This window comes from Zonotrichia albicollis, unplaced genomic scaffold (genome assembly GCF_047830755.1).
Source record: "Zonotrichia albicollis isolate bZonAlb1 unplaced genomic scaffold, bZonAlb1.hap1 Scaffold_122, whole genome shotgun sequence".
In the NCBI taxonomy this organism is placed as follows: domain Eukaryota; kingdom Metazoa; phylum Chordata; class Aves; order Passeriformes; family Passerellidae; genus Zonotrichia; species Zonotrichia albicollis.
The window spans coordinates 849,631-867,709 of NW_027428349.1; positions in this window are offsets into that span (position 1 = coordinate 849,631).

Consider the following 18,079-nt stretch of genomic DNA (forward strand, 5'->3'; position numbering starts at 1 on the left):
CAGTCGCTTGGCCTGCTTAATGGCAGCGCATGTCTCACAGTCACGAATAACCTGAGAGATACTGTCCATGGTTAGATCCACCCCTCGGTCTCGTGCCCACTTATAGGTGGCATCTCTACCCTGGTGGCCTGAGGCATCGTGGGCCCATCGTGCTAAGAATAACTCTCCCTTATGCTCCCAGTCGAGATCTATCTTCAACTCCCCTATCTTTGCAGCCTGATGTACTTGCTGGTTGTTTTGCTGCTCTTCATTAGCTCTACTTCTGGGGACATGGGCATCTACATGGCGAACCTTCACAGGTAACTTCTCTAACCGAGTAGCGATATCCTTCCACTCTTCCGCAGCCCAAATTGGTTTTCCTCTGCGCTGCCAGTTGGCCTCTTTCCATCTCTTCAGCCATCCCCATAGAGCGTTGGCTGCCATCCAAGAATCGGTATACAAATAGAGCCTTGGCCACCTCTCTCTCTCTGCAATACCTAGGGCCAGTTGAATAGCTTTGATTTCAGCAAATTGACTGGATTCACCCTCTCCTTCAGTAGCCTCTGCAACCCGTCGAGTGGGACTCCATACAGCTGCTTTCCACCTCCGTTTCATCCCTATGACACGACAAGAACCATCAGTGAATAGGGCGTAACGTGTTTCTTCTACTGGCAACTGATTGTATGGCGGAGCTTCCTCAACCCGGGTCACTGGCTCTTGCTCCTCATCTGCGACACTAAAGCTTTCACCTTCGGGCCAATTTGTAATTATTTCTAGAATCCCAGGGCGATTTAACTTCCCAATCCGAGCGCGCTGCGTAATGAGGGCAATCCACTTACTCCAAGTAGCACTGGTGGCATGGTGGGTAGAGGGAACCTTTCCTCTGAACATCCATCCCAGCACCGGTAGTCGGGGTGCCAGAAGGAGTTGTGCCTCTGTACCAATCACCTCTGAGGCGGCTTGGACTCCTTCATAGGCGGCCAAGATTTCCTTTTCTGTTGGAGTATAGTTATCTTCAGACCCCCTGTAGCTCCGACTCCAAAATCCCAATGGTCGGCCTCGGGTCTCGCCAGGTAGCTTTTGCCAAAGGCTCCAGGACAGACCATGGCTCCCGGCTGCAGAGTAGAGCACATTCTTCACATCTGGTCCTGTCCTGACTGGACCAAGGGCTACAGCATGAGCGATCTCCTGCTTGATCTGGACAAAAGCTTGCTGCTGCTCAGGGCCCCAATGGAAGTCGTTCTTCTTGCGGGTAACCAGATAAAGGGGTCTCACAATCTGACTATACTCAGGGATGTGCATCCTCCAGAAACCTATAGCACCTAAGAAAGCCTGTGTCTCCTTCTTATCAGTTGGTGGGGACATAGCAGTGATTTTGTTAATAACATCCGCAGGAATCTGACGCCGTCCATCTTGCCACTTCACCCCCAAGAACTGAATTTCTCGGGCAGGTCCCTTGACTTTGCTCTTCTTAATGGCAAATCCGGCGTCCAGGAGAATATGAATTATCTTCTCTCCTTTCTCGAACACTTCTATTGCCGTGTTCCCCCAAACAATGATATCGTCAATATATTGTAAATGTTCTGGAGCCTCACCCTCTTCTAGTGCAGCCTGGATCAGTCCATGACAGATGGTAGGACTGTGTTTCCACCCCTGGGGCAATCGGTTCCAGGTGTACTGCACTCCCCTCCATGTAAAAGCAAACTGAGGCCTGCATTCTACTGCCAGAGGGATGGAGAAAAACGCGTTAGCTATATCAATGGTCGCGTACCACTTTGCTGCCTTGGACTCCAGCTCGTACTGCAGTTCCAGTATGTCCGGTACAGCCGCACTCAGTGGTGGAGTCACTTCATTCAAGGCACGATAGTCCACAGTCAATCTCCACTCTCCGTCAGATTTTCGCACGGGCCAGATAGGGCTGTTAAAGGGTGAGTGGGTTTTACTGACCACCCCTTGGCTCTCTAGCTCTCGAATCATCTTGTGGATGGGGATCACAGCATCTCGATTCGTCCGGTACTGCCTGCGGTGCACTGTTGAGGTGGCAACTGGCACTCGCTGCTCCTCTACCTTCAAAAGTCCTACTGCATATGGGTCCTCTGATAGTCCAGGCAAGGTATTCAATTGTTTAATACCCTCTATCTCAACTGAAGCTATTCCAAAAGCCCACCTAAATCCCTTAGGATCTTTGTAATAGCCATTCCGGAGAAAGTCTATGCCCAAAATACACGGAGCCTCTGGACCAGTCACAATTGGATGTTCCTGCCACTCCTTCCCAGTCAAGCTCACCTCAGCTTCCAACAACGTCAACTGTTGTGATCCCCCCGTCACTCCAGCGATGGAAACAGGTTCTGTCCCCACGTGTTCCGATGGCATTAAGGTACATTGTGATCCAGTGTCAACCAATGCTTCATAGTCTTGTGGCTCTGATGTGCCAGGCCATCTGATCCACACCTTCCAAAAAACCCGGTTCTCCCGTGCCTCTTCCTGGCTGGAGGCAGGGCCCCTCTAAGCCAGATTGTCCTTCTTTCCTTGGGCATATGCCTTGGAAGTTCCTTCAAGGGGATCGGACATGTCATCGTCATCGTCATACTTAACATCTCGGCTACGAGCGACCGGAGCTGCTATCTTTTTGGTTATACTTTCTCTTCTCTTCAAATCACGCACCCGTTGTGCCAAAGCAGCGGTGGGTTTTCCATCCCATCTTCTCATGTCTTCTCCAGACTCACGCAGGAAAAACCATAACTCAGCCCGTGGGATGTACCTTCTCTCCCCATCAAAGGAGCGCCGGCGTTGGACACCAGGGCTTCTAATTTGTACGGCTGAGATTTCAATAAGGTCCTCCTTAATCTCTTCCCGGAGTTTCTTATGATTCTCCTCTATTTTGTCTTCTAGTTTCTGCAGTCGGGTTTCCACTGCTGCAATTCTGGCATGAGTTGGGCCATGCACAGCATCTGCGTACGCTCGAAGCTTCTTTGCCATATCGAGCACAGTCTCATATGTATCATCTCGCTTCATTATTGCTAGGGCGGAAGCGTATTCAGGTGGCCCAAGTCGCACAAGTTTCCTCCACATTATCGGAGTGCATGGTACCAGGTCCGGATTCCTAGTTGTTGTGTCATCTGAGAAAACGAGCTCTGCAACCGCCATCTCTCTCAGGCGTTGGATCCCCTGTTCTATGGTCTTCCACCGTGTCTGCTGCATATAGAGATCATCCGTACACAGGTACCGTTCTGCTACGCTTCTTAGGACCCGTTCCCAGAGGCTGTGAGGGTTAGCCCCCCTCATCACACCTTGATCGATGGCAGGATCATGTGACAGGGATCCCAAATGCCTCACTTCAGTACCATCCAAAATCGTAACCTCCCCTGCAGCATCCCAAAGGCGGACTAACCAACTAATAATAGATTCGTCAGGTTGTCGGCTGTAATCCTTTCTTAGGCCTCTGAGGTCCTTCAGAGAAAAGGAGTCAATATTGGCTCCAGATTCTGTGCCCCTTGATGTGGCCTCTGATTTTGGTGAGGGTCCTTCTTCTGCATCATCGTCATCATCCTCCACCTTCCGATCGGTCTTGCCTTTACACTTTCCACCTCTTGTATTAGCTGCAACAGCCATGGTTTGGGGCCTATTGTCTGATTCAGCTGCTAGCCTGGAGCCTGGGATGTTAGCTGCAGCCTGGGTCACTGGGATAGTAGCTAACTTATCTCCCTGTTCCCTTTCTGCTATCTGCTGCTCCACAGTATCTAGCAGAGTACGGTAAACAAACGCCAAGGCCCAGCTCACTGCAGTAATCCTTTCTTCCTTAGTATTACCATGGCACTTCTCCCTCAAATACTTTGCCACCTCGACTGGATTCTGAATTTGATCAGATGGAAAGTCCCAGTCTATAGGATCAGAAAATTCCTTTAAAGTCTGGCCCATATATTCCCATTTCCCACTCCAGTCAAGATTTTTCCTGCTTTGTTTTACTCCTGAATCAGGAGTCTCTCTAACCCCTCTAGAAATCTCAGCTTTCATTTTATATACACTCCAGACAGTATAGACAAGGCTTAATAAATTAAATGCCAGAAAGATGGTTTCTTTCAAACTCAGGGGAAAGTCAGTATTTTCTAATAGAGATGTCAACAATTTGTAGGAGAAGAAGGAAGACAAAGGCTGAAAAGCCCCTTCCTCTTCTTCTCCCCAAACAAACTGAGTACACAGCCATGACAACAATCCATACATTCCTGAAATAAAGTCCAGCACTGTTATCCGACACATCATCACACATAAGGCCAGCACAATGATTATTCTGGTTAGTGCCCCCCGCTTACAAAAGCTACTTATTAGGGACAACATCAGAGCTATTTTGGGGTAAGGAAATAACCCTAGGGACCACAAAGGTATTAAAACTTCAAAAGCCCCTAGGGACCAGAAAAACCGGCAAGCTTCCACTCCAAATGACATTATGAATCACCAATATGCCCACAAAACAACCAAAACCAAAATATTATTGTTATAGGTTTTTTTTTCCACTGTTTTTGGCCTCCGGTTTCCCGGCCAATGCACCAAAAATTTATTGTCCTGGTTTAGGACAAATTAGGGGAAATCTCCAAGAGGGAGCCCCCCAGAACAAAACAAACCTCCAACCACCCCTCCCCCAACACCGGGTTCGGGAAGGAATTCCTCGGAGGAGCAAAGTGGAAAACAAAACCTATTTATTTACAAGTAACAAAAGAACACTCCCCAACACAAGAAAAGAAAAAGGGACCAGACTGTGTTGTGGAGGGCGCCGAATCTTCTCTAGCAGGCTTCGGGTGTCCTGGAGCTTGCAGGTCAGGATCCGGAGCCGGTCCAGTATCTTCAGGGGAGGGTAAGAAAGAGAGAGAGAGAACAAAAGAAAAAGGAAAAAAAAAAAAAACAGCGCAAAAGCAAAAAGCAAGCAAGCAAGCAAGCAAGCAAGCAAGCAGCAGCTAGCAAAAGCACAGCAGCCAAAGCCAAAAGCCAAAAAGTGCCTGGTCACACCCCCCCCCCCCCTCCTCCTCTCTTCCCCATCCCGCCACAGCCAGACTGCCGGGGGGGGGGGGGTGGGGGGAAAAGGCACAGCTGCCAGACATAACACACGATATTGGGATAAAGGCTGTCACCCCACGACACTATCATAGAAAGTTTCCCTATTTCTGCCAATACAAAGCCAGGCAATGTCCATGAATCCCCTTCACATCTCAAAGTGTTCCGCTCAGAAAGTGCCCCAAGGAAAGGTTTTCTGCTTCAAAAGCAGGAGGAAGGAGGGGGAACCTCTCTCATTTCATGCTAAATGCCTTCTTTCCCCTGCTAATTGTGACACTAAAAAGGCTGCAGGGAGATAAAAAGAATGAGCAACATGGAGAGGAAAGTATCCTCTTCCAGCGCTGCATCCCTATGGCCCCCAGGTACCACTCAACGCTTCACACTGGAGGAATTTTCACTGTGCCACCAGAGAACATTCCCAGTGACTGGCCTCTGGGAGAGTCCACTGAGCCCACCAGTGAATTGAAATGAATTTAAGGAAATTTTGAGAAGAATTGGTTTTAAGCAAGCTTTCCAAATGGCACCTTTGAGTCAAGAATGCAATGGTCATTTTAGGACAGACATGCCCTGTACCTACCTGCAAGTTCAGAATTCTCTTTGCTTCTGCAGCTGGGTCTTGGCCTGGAGAAAATGGAGGAGAAAAGAACATGTGAGGAGGTAGAAAGAGAAGGGAGGGAAAGGGTGTACCACGAAAGGAGGCAAAACTTTTAAACATGGTCACTGTGATGAAGGGGGAAATGAAACACACAAACCCAGCAAGATGCAAAGCTGATTCATTGTCCTTAAGTTTGCCATTGCTGGAGTCACACAGAGGTGGCCAAGCTCCAGCTAAAACACAGCAATAATTCTTCAATCTGCATCAGAATTCTCCAGTTCTGCTGCCTCTCCTTTTGGAGCCAAGTGGCTCCTACAGCCTCTCTGAAGCAGCAAGAGCTGCTGAGCTGAATCATGACTGAATGGGGGGCAGCTACTTTTGTACAGATGCCAAAGCTTGACTTTGCCTGCTTGTGCCTTACCCTGGTGACATCCTTGTGCCACGTGTGGTCAGAGCACTGCTGTCTCCTGAGAATGATATTACACCTGCAGGCTCTTTCAAGAAAACAAAGCCTGGTTTCCAACTCAGATGCTAGGGAAGGATGTGCAGATCACACCTTAAAAGCCACTGAAGATTCACAATTGGCATGATACTTCTGTGACTCCCTCTTTATTGTTAGCTCTTGCATAAGGGTAATAGCTACATTTTCTCTTGCATATCCAAGCAAATACTTTTCCATCAGGTACAGTCCTGTGCCTCTTCTATAGCACCTTTCCCTCTTTGATCTTAAGCCCAGATCAAAACATTAAACATCAATTGGATTATACATCAGATTTTACATCTATACTGCAACATTTATCTGGCATCTCATTTCACTGTGGAGCCCCAGGCACCGTGAAGTTACACCTGATGTTTACAGAAGCCGAATTTGCAGACACCTCTCCAGTAGCCAAACTTTGCCCAAGCATATTCTCATGGTTGCCAAATTTGACAGTCAAGGATAACAGCATTCAAAGACCTGCAGGACCCATCCCATGCAGTAGAGTTCCCAAATGTCACCACAACAATTAGGGAGGAATTCAATAGCCAAGGTCCAGCAGAGGACCCATCTTGAGGTGCTTTAAAGCCCTGCCTCCTCTTCCCCACCATCACCTCTGCTCTTGGGACATTGGTGTTGCCTTTGACATTGCACTGGATCATCATAGATGGCCAAAATGGAGAATACACAGAGGTTTGCCAAAATACATGGGACACCTGACTGGGCAAAATAACCCCACAAGATGGGAAGAGAGAGCTGAACAGCACACTGCAGCAACAGACACCTTGGCTTACCTCATCTCCTGGGACTCCTGGAATTCCAGCTGGTGAGAGCTTGGCAGGGACCCTGCAGCAGGGCCCACAGGGGGACTCACTGCCCTGTGTATGGGGGGGATCAAAGGTGGTCCCAGCAACCCCTTCTTCATATCCCCACCACTGGAATACAGCAAGGAAATCTGGAAAGAGTAGAACACAGTGATCAGATCAAGAATCCAGCCTTGCCTTCATTCATGCCTCAGGACATTTAGCCATGCATTTAACTGGGATCTGGCAGGAAAAGTCAAACTGATCGTCCAGCTTGGCCCAGGATGGGGAAGGGAACATGAAGTGGTGAGGGAGAAACCATGTCCCACATTTGCCACCTCTGCCCTCGTGTTCACTCCTCTGCAAGTGTAGCTGCATTCCCAGCTGGCATTCACATGTTTGTCATCAAGATGTTCTGGTGTGCCACTGCCTCCACTGCCCTTTTGGATGGCATGGCAGTGGCTTTAGATCACTGTTCTCTCCCTGCCCCTAAGGCGTCTCACAGCCAGAGCTGATCTCCAGCCATGTCCCCACAAAGCCATTCTGCAGGATGTCAAAACCTGCTTTTCTCAAGCCCCTCATTTCTTCTACTGCTGCCCTTCCCTCCTACACTTCCCCAGCAGCCTTTGAGCCCAGGTGCTGCTGAGCTCTCAGCATGCTGGCTGCTCTCCAGCTCCCACATATCCATCAGCTCAGGCTCCCTGGCACTGAGCAAGTTCAGCAGAGCTCCCTGCCCTGCTGCTCTCTGCAAGCTCTCTGCCTGCCCAAGTTGCTCCAGGGCCCCCATGCCATGGCCAGGAATGGGGCTGGAGGCAGCAGGGGTAGGTGCACACTCATCCTTAGTATCCCATCATTTCTGGCCCAGCTAAAGAGACAAACCAGGACCTGTTCAAACGTCAGTGAGAGAGTCAGTTCCTGTCAGGGAAAAGTTCTCTGAGCTGTGCCAACAGTACATAAACTGAACATTTGCCACACAGGACTTTGCTTGGTGTCCTTACCTTCCATCCTTTTCCCTCTGAACTCGGCTCCTGTTTTTTTCTTCTCTCCTCATCCCAGCCAGTGCCATTTTCCCCATTCTCCTGCTCTCCTCTGCATGTTGGGCCTGGCTTGGTAGGAGGAGAGCTCTCCTGGATGGGAGGTAATGGCTTGAAGGGAAGGAGCATGGAGGGACTTGCCAGGGAAAACCTCTTGGCCAGAGGATAGCCAGTCAGGCCTGCAAAGTGGAGACACAAAATACAACACAGGCCGCAATGCAAACGTAAAGCATGTGAAGCTCCATATTTCATGGGACATATTTCCTGCAAACTTCTAAACAGCTGCACAGGGAAACATGCTGCTGCTGGCAGACACGGAGGCAGGCCAGGGCACAACCCTGAGCCACTTGCCCAGAGCTAGCACAGGCACAGCCTGGCCTCTGGGCTGCCCTGGGACAGCAGGGAGCCCAGAGCCCTGTGCTCCCCAGGAATGGCTCAGCTGCACATGCACCCTCCTGCTCCTCTGCCTGCCCCACAGCTCAGCAGCCCTACAGCTCCAGGGGCACTGGCAGCAGCACAGCTCATTGCAGGGGCACACGCAGGGCACAGCTGTTCCCTGGCAATGTGCACAGCCTCTCTGGGCTGCCACAAGACCCTTCCTCCCAGCAGAGATTGGCCCAGCTCCCCCCTCACCTCTGTGTGAGGCTGAGCCATGCTCACAAGGGAAGAAGTGAGTTAGGTGAACACCCGCCTTTATCATCAACATATCTAATGGGTGTGGTACTCAAGGGGAATAATTACTGGGAAATTTTTTTTTGTTTTATTTCTCATGGAACTAGCCTGCATTTAATTCCTCTTAGCAGTATTGAGTTAGCAAGTTTGAAGGGAAAGGTGGAAGGCTCTGATGATAAAAGTGGAAAAAAGATTCCTTATTGAGGGTGGCCTGTGAATCCACAGGAAAAACCCTCACAGTTGTGATGTTATTTCTGCAAACCAGAAAGACCTCTTGGCAAGCAGGTAGGCTTTATTGGCGTATTTGGAGCACTGTAATCCCACCCTCAGGCTCAGACCCTATCAGCAAGCAGAGGAAGAATGGGAAATTCATCTGTAGTGAGACCCAACATTGATGGCAAAGAAAACAGCAGAATTTGCATCTCATGACCATGTCCAACCTGTGGTCAGTTACGGCCACAGTCCCTGTCCTGGCTGACAGTATGAGTGATTTGGCTACTGTCAAAAATGAGAAAGCAGAGTAAACTAATGATAGGATGTTGTGATGCCTCAGGGCATCCTTGCAGGATCATCTGTAGCTGCCAGCCACCTGCTCTGACACAGAGTCAGCACTGACCACCATGGACCAGTTTTCTCTGAAACCTGGGGGGATTTTTTTCCATTTGGCTCTGGCCTTCCAGCTCCTTTCTATCCCCACCTTTTCCTTCAGTTGTCTTTCCTTTTCGAGTAAAATCCATGTTTGAACCCATGCTTCTGCCTCGCAGAAGTGTCTGGGTTTGACTTTGGGAATGCTCTCAGAGCAGGGAGCGCCAGGAGCTCGGTCCCAGCCTTTGAACAAGGCCGGGTGACTCCAATCGCTGGCGCTCAGCACAGAGAGGCAGAGCCAAACGCGTCTGCTGCCACTGGGGCCGTGTCCAGCACAACCTGCACCAGCCAGCGTGGGGCTGCCCCTTTGTGACACGCTCACCATGGTTCTCTCGTTTCCATGGCTTCAAAACCCCACCCCAACTCCATCTCCTTCCATTCCCTTGCCAAGGGCAGCCAACCCTAAGCCCAGCTGGGCCAGGCCTGAGTGTTTCACATTGTCTAGGTGTTATGAATATGAACGAGGCCAAACTTTCTCCAGAGAAAGAGGTTCTCATTTATTAAAATAGCTACAAGGAACGGAGTACCCAGGATAAGCCCAGGCACCCACACAGCGAGCCAAAAACAGACCAGTGCGCTAACCCCAAGTGCACCGGGTTCTTCCCAAAAACACCAAGTATCCAAAAAGAAGAACCCCAACCCAACCGAACTCCCCCCATTTATAGCCCTATTTGAGTCCAGGATTGGTCAATTTTGGATCCGCATGACGACTGCTCCATTTCCAGGCTTCTCATTGGTCTTTAATGCCGTTCATTCTGGACCAATCGTTTCTGCAGTCCTTCAAATGATTGGTCAGATCTTCCATCCAATCCATCTTCGACCTCGCCTTGCCCCACCAGACCACTGTTCCACCAAACCCTGGACCCTTCTCCTAGCACATTCTATTAAGCCCCCCCCCTTTTAACATAATACAATTAATATAACATAATTAATACAATATGATTGACCTTTACCCTTATTTAACTTAACTTTTACCTGTAACATAGGAATGAGACCCTTTCCAAAGCTACTTTTCAGGGCCTTTTTTTCTGTAATTCCTACTCAGTTCTGGGTTGCAGCTTGTTGGTGTGGTATTTTGTTTAACTCTCTTCACATCAAACAAAGTGGTGGGACACAAACAATGGCACCGGGCTCTCAGGACTCTAGCTGGTCAGAGGACCCCAAGATAAGTTAGAAAGTCTCTTTTCCCAACCAGGCAGTTGAAGAAGGAGTTAGAGCTCTTAATTTCTTGGTCTCCAGGTTGTTTCTTGTATCCTATCTATAAACTTCTTTCTCCTGACCTGCCGAGGTGTGCTCAGCAAGAATGTCAGAGGCACTCTGCCTGCCTCCGAGGTGGTGTTATCTTTTTTTACTAAAAACTACGTTTACAATGTTTACAATTACTTTCCAATACCTATCATCTATGTTAGAAAGTTTTCTACTCTAACCCAATCTAAAAGTGCCAACATCATAGTTGAAGATTGAGGCTAGGAAGAAGGAAAAAGGACAAGGCACACCCAAATTCCTCCATCTTGGGACCCCAAGCCCTCATTCTAAAAGCTTCAAAAATGTATTTTTCACCCCGTGACAAGCTAACTATTATTCTACTGAAAATTTCATGGCTTGTAATTCTTCATATAAGGTTGGTAATTGTTTTTTTCCAAGGGCTAAATCAAAGGCACAGGGGTCTTGGGCTCTGTGCCAAGGTCTCTGAGCCCCCTGGGCAGGGGCTCAAGTCCTCCAGGGCAGCCAGAGGAATTTCCTGGGTTCTGACACCCGGCAGTGGAAGTAAAAGCAGCTTTGCACTCCCCAGTAGATGACCCCAAAATCAGTTGACTGAGAGCTGTAGGAAACAAATTGACCTTTCAAATGTTCCTCTTTTGCTTTGCCTCATTGTTCCCTGGGTTTTTTTTTCTCTTTCTTTATTGCACAGACACCCAAACCCAACAGAAACATGATCTGCCTCAAAACATTTCTGATCCTGGCAGTTCCTGAAAATTCCAATTTTTCCTGATGGAAATGGCAAGGGGCAGTCATTCTGAAATACTCCCCAAGAGAGCAGATAAAACTAATCGTGATTGATTTGGCAGAACTAAGTCCAATCTGGAACTTTGGCAGAACTAAGACCAATATGGGACCCCTGGGGCTGATCCCTTTTTTCTCCATCTGCAAAATTATTTCTTCAAGTCTCATCTCTCCTATCTATTCAAAGAAGCTTTGTACTCTGCATTAGATACCCCCAGTGTTCAGTGGGCCGATATGATCAGTGTATCTGTAGGGTGTAAATTGGCCATGCAGAGTTCTCCTTTGTTGTTCAAGGGGTTTATTCCCACTTTCTTTCCTGCAGACACACCCAAACCCAACATTGCAACACAAAGCAATTCTCATTTGGACTGTCCCTGAGAATTCAAACCTATACTCGGAGCGTTTCCCTCTCCCCAGGGACAGGCTCCAAGGCTGGGCTCTCACCTGCATGAAATGAAGAAGAGCTGCTGCCCTTGCCAGCAGCTCCGGGGTCTCGCCATCAGGGCTTTGAATGCAGCTTTTGTACACACTCTGCCTCTCTGAGCCCAGCAGCATTCCCAGGCATCAGCAGTGCTGCTGCAGGCCAACACCCTCCAGGCACAGCTGCAGAAAGGAGATTGCAACAAGGCCTGGCTGCAGGAGTCTCCAGCCTGCAGCAGCCCTTCACCTGCGGCGGAATCATCTTGCGCTGTCATGGGGGAGCAAAGGGGTTAGGGGCTCTTTGCAGATGAGGGTCTCCTCCATGTGCTGCTGCTCGCTGGGCTGATACAGCTGCTGGTGCCCTCCTCCACAGCTGTACCAGGAGCCTGTTTGGGAAAATAACACTGCCAGTGCCACTGCAGCGACCCATCCCTGCCATGGCCCTGCCCACAGGGTGTCCTGCCCACCAAACTGCTCCAGTCAGGTGATGTCAGACACCATCAAAATACATTCAAACAATGCATTTTCCACACTCTGGCAAGATCATGGCCATCCAGGCCACATGCTGGAGGCAGACTGCTGTTGGCAGAATGGGGGAAGCCCCAGAAGCTGCTCTCCCCAGGCTGGATGGCCATGGCAGCAGAGGCAAGTCTCTCACCATGCCCTCTGCTGTGGGACCCAGTGCTTTGGACATGTTCCCGCTGAACTCAGGCTGCTGCTACAGCAGCTCCATGCCTTCACACATTTGATAACAAAGACTAGGAACGACACACGGGACTGTCCCAAGAGCTACAAAAAAAAAAAAAGGGGTGGGGAGGGGACAAGTGAGTTAGAATAGCTCATTCCTTTTTAATACAAGCAGGGATTTAAGCAGGGATACTGGGCTAATCATACTGGGGGCTGGTTTGTAAGCCTTGTCTCTAGCAATTCCCACCAGTCTGCAAGCATTTTTCACTACAAAGGAGTAGATAAGATTTTACGGCACATGCATGAGCAAGACTGAGCCAGAACTCAAAGTACAAGACAAATAGTCCCAAATCAGCCACCCATGGGGAAAGGAAGAAGAAAATCAGATGAAGCAACTGCCATTGTGGCTGAATTGCCTGCATCTATCCCATGGTCAAACCTTTCTGAATAAAAGCACCTACGTCAAACACACAGCTGAAGATCAAGGAATTCAAGTGTTTTGAGAGCATTAAAAGCCTGATTTCTATTACTTTCAAGGAACGGTAGATGCTAAATTCCTTAAAAACACAAATGTGGGTCTATTTGGGACTGCATCCTTCAAAAGCAGGAATGGAGGTTTAGAGTTGCAGAACTGTTTCCATTGGAAAAGACCTTTAAGATCATAGAGTCCTCCCAATAACCTGAGACCACTAACACTGCCAAGGCCACCACTAAAGCATATGCCAGGAAATGTCATGGGATGGGAGACATCCTTCTTGTCTCCTTTGCCTCCCAGGAGCCCCTTGGAAAGCAAAATGCCCACACAGGCTTTATCTGACTCCTTCCCAGCCAGCCTTTCCCTCACTCCTGGGTCTCATTTGCTCCACAGGCTTCACCAGCTCGCTCAGCTCAGAGGGGTTGTCAGAGGAGAAAACGCTGCCTGGTGTGGGGCTGTCTGATCCCTGTCTCATCTTGATTCCATCTGCCCCGCTCCCTCCCCCATCAAAGAGACCAAAGGATACCCCAACCCCACGGTTTTGCACCAGATCCCGGGCACATTCCCTCCTGTGCTCCTTGGTGGCCCTGGGGAGGCTCCAGAGCCCTCCGTGTGTGTGGGACAGCTGCTGCAGCACCGCTGCGCCTGCATGCGAGCAGCGCCCGAGGAGCAGCTGCACCAGTTCAGAGTCTGAAACGGAATCCTCAGTGCACACAAATGACAACTGGCATTTCAGGGCTGATAGGAGAAGCTGCTCGCTGCCCTTTGTAGCCATGGCCATTGGAAGAATTGCCCCTGTCCAGGAAGCTCTCAAGTGCAAGAGAGGAGCAAAAGCCAGGTGTTTCTGAGGTGCTAGCTGCCAGTGCCTCAGGTTTTTCTTCCAAGTTCTAAGGGGTTTGGACTATTTTTACCATTTCAACACTTGCTGTGCATCCCTGTGAGCGAGTAAGCACCACACCCTCTCCCTGAAAGTCTTGAGGTACTGCCAAAGCAGAACTTGTTCATGCTCTTTTCTCCTGGTGATTTTATAATCCCATGCAGACTCTGATAGCAAAGCAGTGCTGTAGAGAAAAGATTGGAATCCTGGGGCACTTTCTGGGTGGGTGTTTGAATGTGCTTTTCTAGGCCTTGGGCTGAGCAGGGTGAGGCCGAGGCCTGGGCTCCTCCAGCTGGCGCCGGGGAGCCCCCGGGGCAGCGCGAGGGGCGGCCCTGAGGGGCGGTACAGGGGGCGTTTCCCCTGAGCGGGCGGCAGGGAAAGGCGCCCTGGGCACAAGGGCAGGCGCAAGGGCCCCTACGCGGCCCAGCGCCAATCGCTGCTCCCGGAGCCGCTGCCAGGGCCGTGTCTCCTCCCCGCCGCTGACCCTGCACCTGCAGCGCTGCCTCCGGCTCTGCTGGGCTCCCGAGTACGGACGGCAAGGACGTGGACACACTGCAGCAGGGGCCCAGCAGGGACACCCAGATGGTGCCAGGGCTGCAGCTCCTATCCTGCAAGGAAAGGCTGACACAGCTCGGCTTCTTCAGCCTGGCAAAAAGACTCAGACTTGATCGAGCTGTGGCCTTCCAGTACCTGAGGGCAACCTACAAGAAAGCTGGACAGGGACTTTGTATGAGGGCAGGCAAGGACAGGGCAAGGGAGAATGGATCCAAATGGAAAGAGAGTAGATTTAGGTAGGCATTCAGAAAAAAGACCCTCCTGGAACAGTTTGCCCAGAGAAGGTGTGGATTTTGAGAAGAGGAAATCAGGAGAAGAGTGAGAGGGGGAGAGAGATCCACAGTTGGCCTTGGATCCAGGATGGGCCCATTTGCCAAGGATCCATCATCGGGGGGAGGAGCTGAGTTAGAAATGGGCTCCCTGAGCCTGGATCTCCTCCCAGTGCCCAGAGAGCCGCAGAGCAGAGGGGACTGAGCCCCACTGAGCCCAGGATGTTCAGCCAGAGGAAGCAGCCTTGGCCAGCAGCTGCTGTTCTCCCTGGGTGGGAGTTGTCACCTTGCAGCTCTCAGTCTGTGAAATAGAGCACAGTGCTGAGTGTCAGAAGGGGAGCACTTGGGCAACAAAGTCCTGCGCTCCTGGGCCAGGGAGTTTGGGAATTGCCAAACTCTGTAGGAGCTTTGTGCCTGCACTGAATGGATTTCAAAGGTCCTCTAGGTGCATGGGAAGGAAACCATAGAATCACAGTATGTTAAGGATGGAATGAACCCTAAAGATCATCTAGTGCCAAGGCCCCTGCCATGGGCAAGCACACCTCCCCCTAGAGCAGCTAGCTCCAAGCCCTATCCAGCCTGGCTTGCAACACTTGCAGGGCTGGAACCTCCACAACTTCTCTGGGGAACCTGCTCCAGTGCCTCACCACGCTCACAGGAAAAATTTCTTCCCTAATATCTAATCTAAATTTCCTTTCTTTCCATTTCTACCCATTACTCCTTGGCCTGTCACTACAGGCACCAGAGATGTTTTAAACTCAGCAAACTGGTGGCTCAAATGGGAAAGCAGCCCAAGGAATGGGTTAGAAATTAGAAGTCATCCCCAAGGGATTTCTCCTGAGGGAAGAGAAGGGTGCATATCTTCTCCTGCAGCATCAGGAGCTGGTTGCATCCAGCTCAGAGTCAGGGACTAACACTGAGACAGCCTGGAAAATGCAGTGGCACAGAGGGAATGATTGTAGTGCAATGGACATCTCTCCCCAGGCTGTGAGAGCAGGCTGCCCCTGCAGCTCAGAGGGGAAGGCCAAGGACCCATGGTTGAACTCAGCTCTCAGAGTCTGAGCCTTGGGAACATTTTTGTCAACACCCCCCATGTCTGTGAGGTGAGCAGCAGGGCTTGGGATGGATCCTGATGGCTCCTGAGGCAGCAGCAAGCCTGGTGCAGCTGTGGAATTGCTGCCAACCTGGGCATTTGTGAGCAGGGAATATTTGATGGACTGCTCAAATCTGGGGGGTCACAAAGGTGTGTCTGTTGTTCCTGAAACCCCAGTCCCTGCTTCTGGCAGCCTTCCTTAGGGATCAGCTGAGAGGCTTCCTGCAAAACAACCCCTTGGCCCATGAAACCAGCACTGGCTCCAAAAGCTGCATGTTCAGAGGCTTTTGTGGCAGTGCCAGACACAAGGCACGTTTGCACTGGGCTCTGCAGAAGCAGCTGCAACAAACTGGCTGCCTTTGAGCTTCAGCCCACTGCCAACAGCTCCCAGCCAAGTGTCCCTGCTTATTCCTGCAATCACAGGAAAGCCTTGGGAGCTCTCTCCCTTGCTGACCAGTCCCTCACCATACTTCAGCCTTGCTGCATCTCTGGCTCTAGAAAGAGAAAAGTGTTCCTGGGAATAAAGCAAAGGATTTTTCTACCTATTTGCCTCCCCCCAGTAGTGTCACGCTTGCAAAAACTTCATGAGGCACTGCATCATTCCAGACACTTTTAAAAGCTTGGCTGGAGAAGAGAAAGACACCCTGAGTTTTCTTACCAAAAGATGGTGCTGTCTGTACATTTTGATGTTGATGCCTCATTCTCAATGGATTGTTTTCATGGTATGGGAAAAGGTGAATGAGTAGATGGTGCTGTTGGAGCTGTGCTCACTGGGGCAGCAGCAGCTCTGGGGTGATTCCCTACGCAGCTGCAATCAGCCCACGTTGCTCTCAGGGCCAGCTCTCAATGCGCTCGGTGCTGCTGAGCAGAGGTGCACTGCTCTGTGTCCATGGGATAAGCCCAGGGTGACTGCAGTTCTGTGGAGTTGCCACTGCTCTGCATAAAAACCCAAAGGCAGAACTTGTCCTGTTGTATCTTTGGACTTCTGCCATTCAGCAGCACAAAGCATCTTCTGCCTTTGCTGGGTGCTCATTGCATCATTGGACAATAACTCACAAGAAGGGAAGGTTCCACATGTATTTCCATTTTGCTCTCTTGCTACTGCAGGTGAAACTGATGAACCAAGGAGCTATTGATGCTCCCTTCACCTGTCTCCCTTCAGCCACCAACGTGGGCTTGTGCTTCAAGTTTGCCCCCAAGGAGGGCATCATTGCAGCAGGTGGAAGCCAGAGTGTGCAGATCTTCTTCAGTGCCACCGAGCTGGGGAGCTTTGAGGAGGAGTTCCAGTTCAGTGTGGCTGGATCTCCTGTGCCTGCCATGCTGACCATCAAGTGAGGACCCTGGGAGCTGGGTCAGCACATCTGTGGCTGTCTCTGGGACATCCCCCACCTACCTCCTTTTGGGCTGGAGCAGAGAAAAAAGGTGTATCCTGAGGTGTGAATCTCTGCTCTGCTGCTGGCATTGCTTTAGTGTGAGGCTGCCTGCTGCCCTGTGTGGTGCCTGGGAGCTGGAATGACTCCTCCCTGCAGGGATCTCCCTGTGCCTTGGGCCATGGCAGGCAGTGGGATGGACTAGCTTTGGGCAGCAGCTGCTCTGGGATGTCCCACCTGAACACCCAGCAAGGCCCCCAGGGCTTTGCAGATGGGCCAGCCTGGGTGATTCTGCAGCAGCAGCAGTGTTTGTAAAAACTTATGTGAATAATCCCTGCCAGATGGGCAGCAGCAGCCTCAGCTAAGCTCTGCCAGCCATGCTGTGGGGACAAGCTATGCCCCCAGCTCCTGTGCACAGAGGGCTCTGGTGCCTCCTTTGCACAGCCAGCAAAGGGCTGATGTGGGAGTCAGGAACTGTGAAGCAGGAGCTGTGCCAAGGATTTGGGCACCATCCCGTGGGCTGGTGCCATGGCAGGAGACAATCCTGGCCCAGCCAAAGGGAGAAGGGCAGATCATAGGGGAGGCAGAGCTCAGTGCTCAGCACCACAGCAGCATGAGGCCTTGTCCCTGCCAGCCGGAGCCATGTGCTGCCAGGATAATGCAGTGGAAGCAGAAGAGCTGATGCTGGCTGCTCTGCAGTTTTGGAGCTGGGCTGCTGCTCTTGGGAGGCACTGGCTCAAGGCAGTAAAGAAATGAAAGCAATCTGCACTGGATTATACCAATGAGATAAGGGAGATGGATAAAGAAGAACAAGGAAGTTATTCCTTAGCAAGAGAAAAATGGTGAGCATGTGTGCCCATAAAGGAGAAACAATGATGCTGGCTTTGTTTTTGGAGGAAAAGTGCTGCTTTTTTCTTTTGGAAATCAAGAGGGAACCTTTCACCATCAAAGAATTGATTCTCCTCTCTCCTTCCCCCAAAGTGGTCATGGGGTGTTTCTGCATAAGCAGCTTTCTCCTTGAGCAAGGGCAGGTGTCTCTTGTTGAGATGTGCAGAGCAGAGCCAGGGGCAGTCCTGT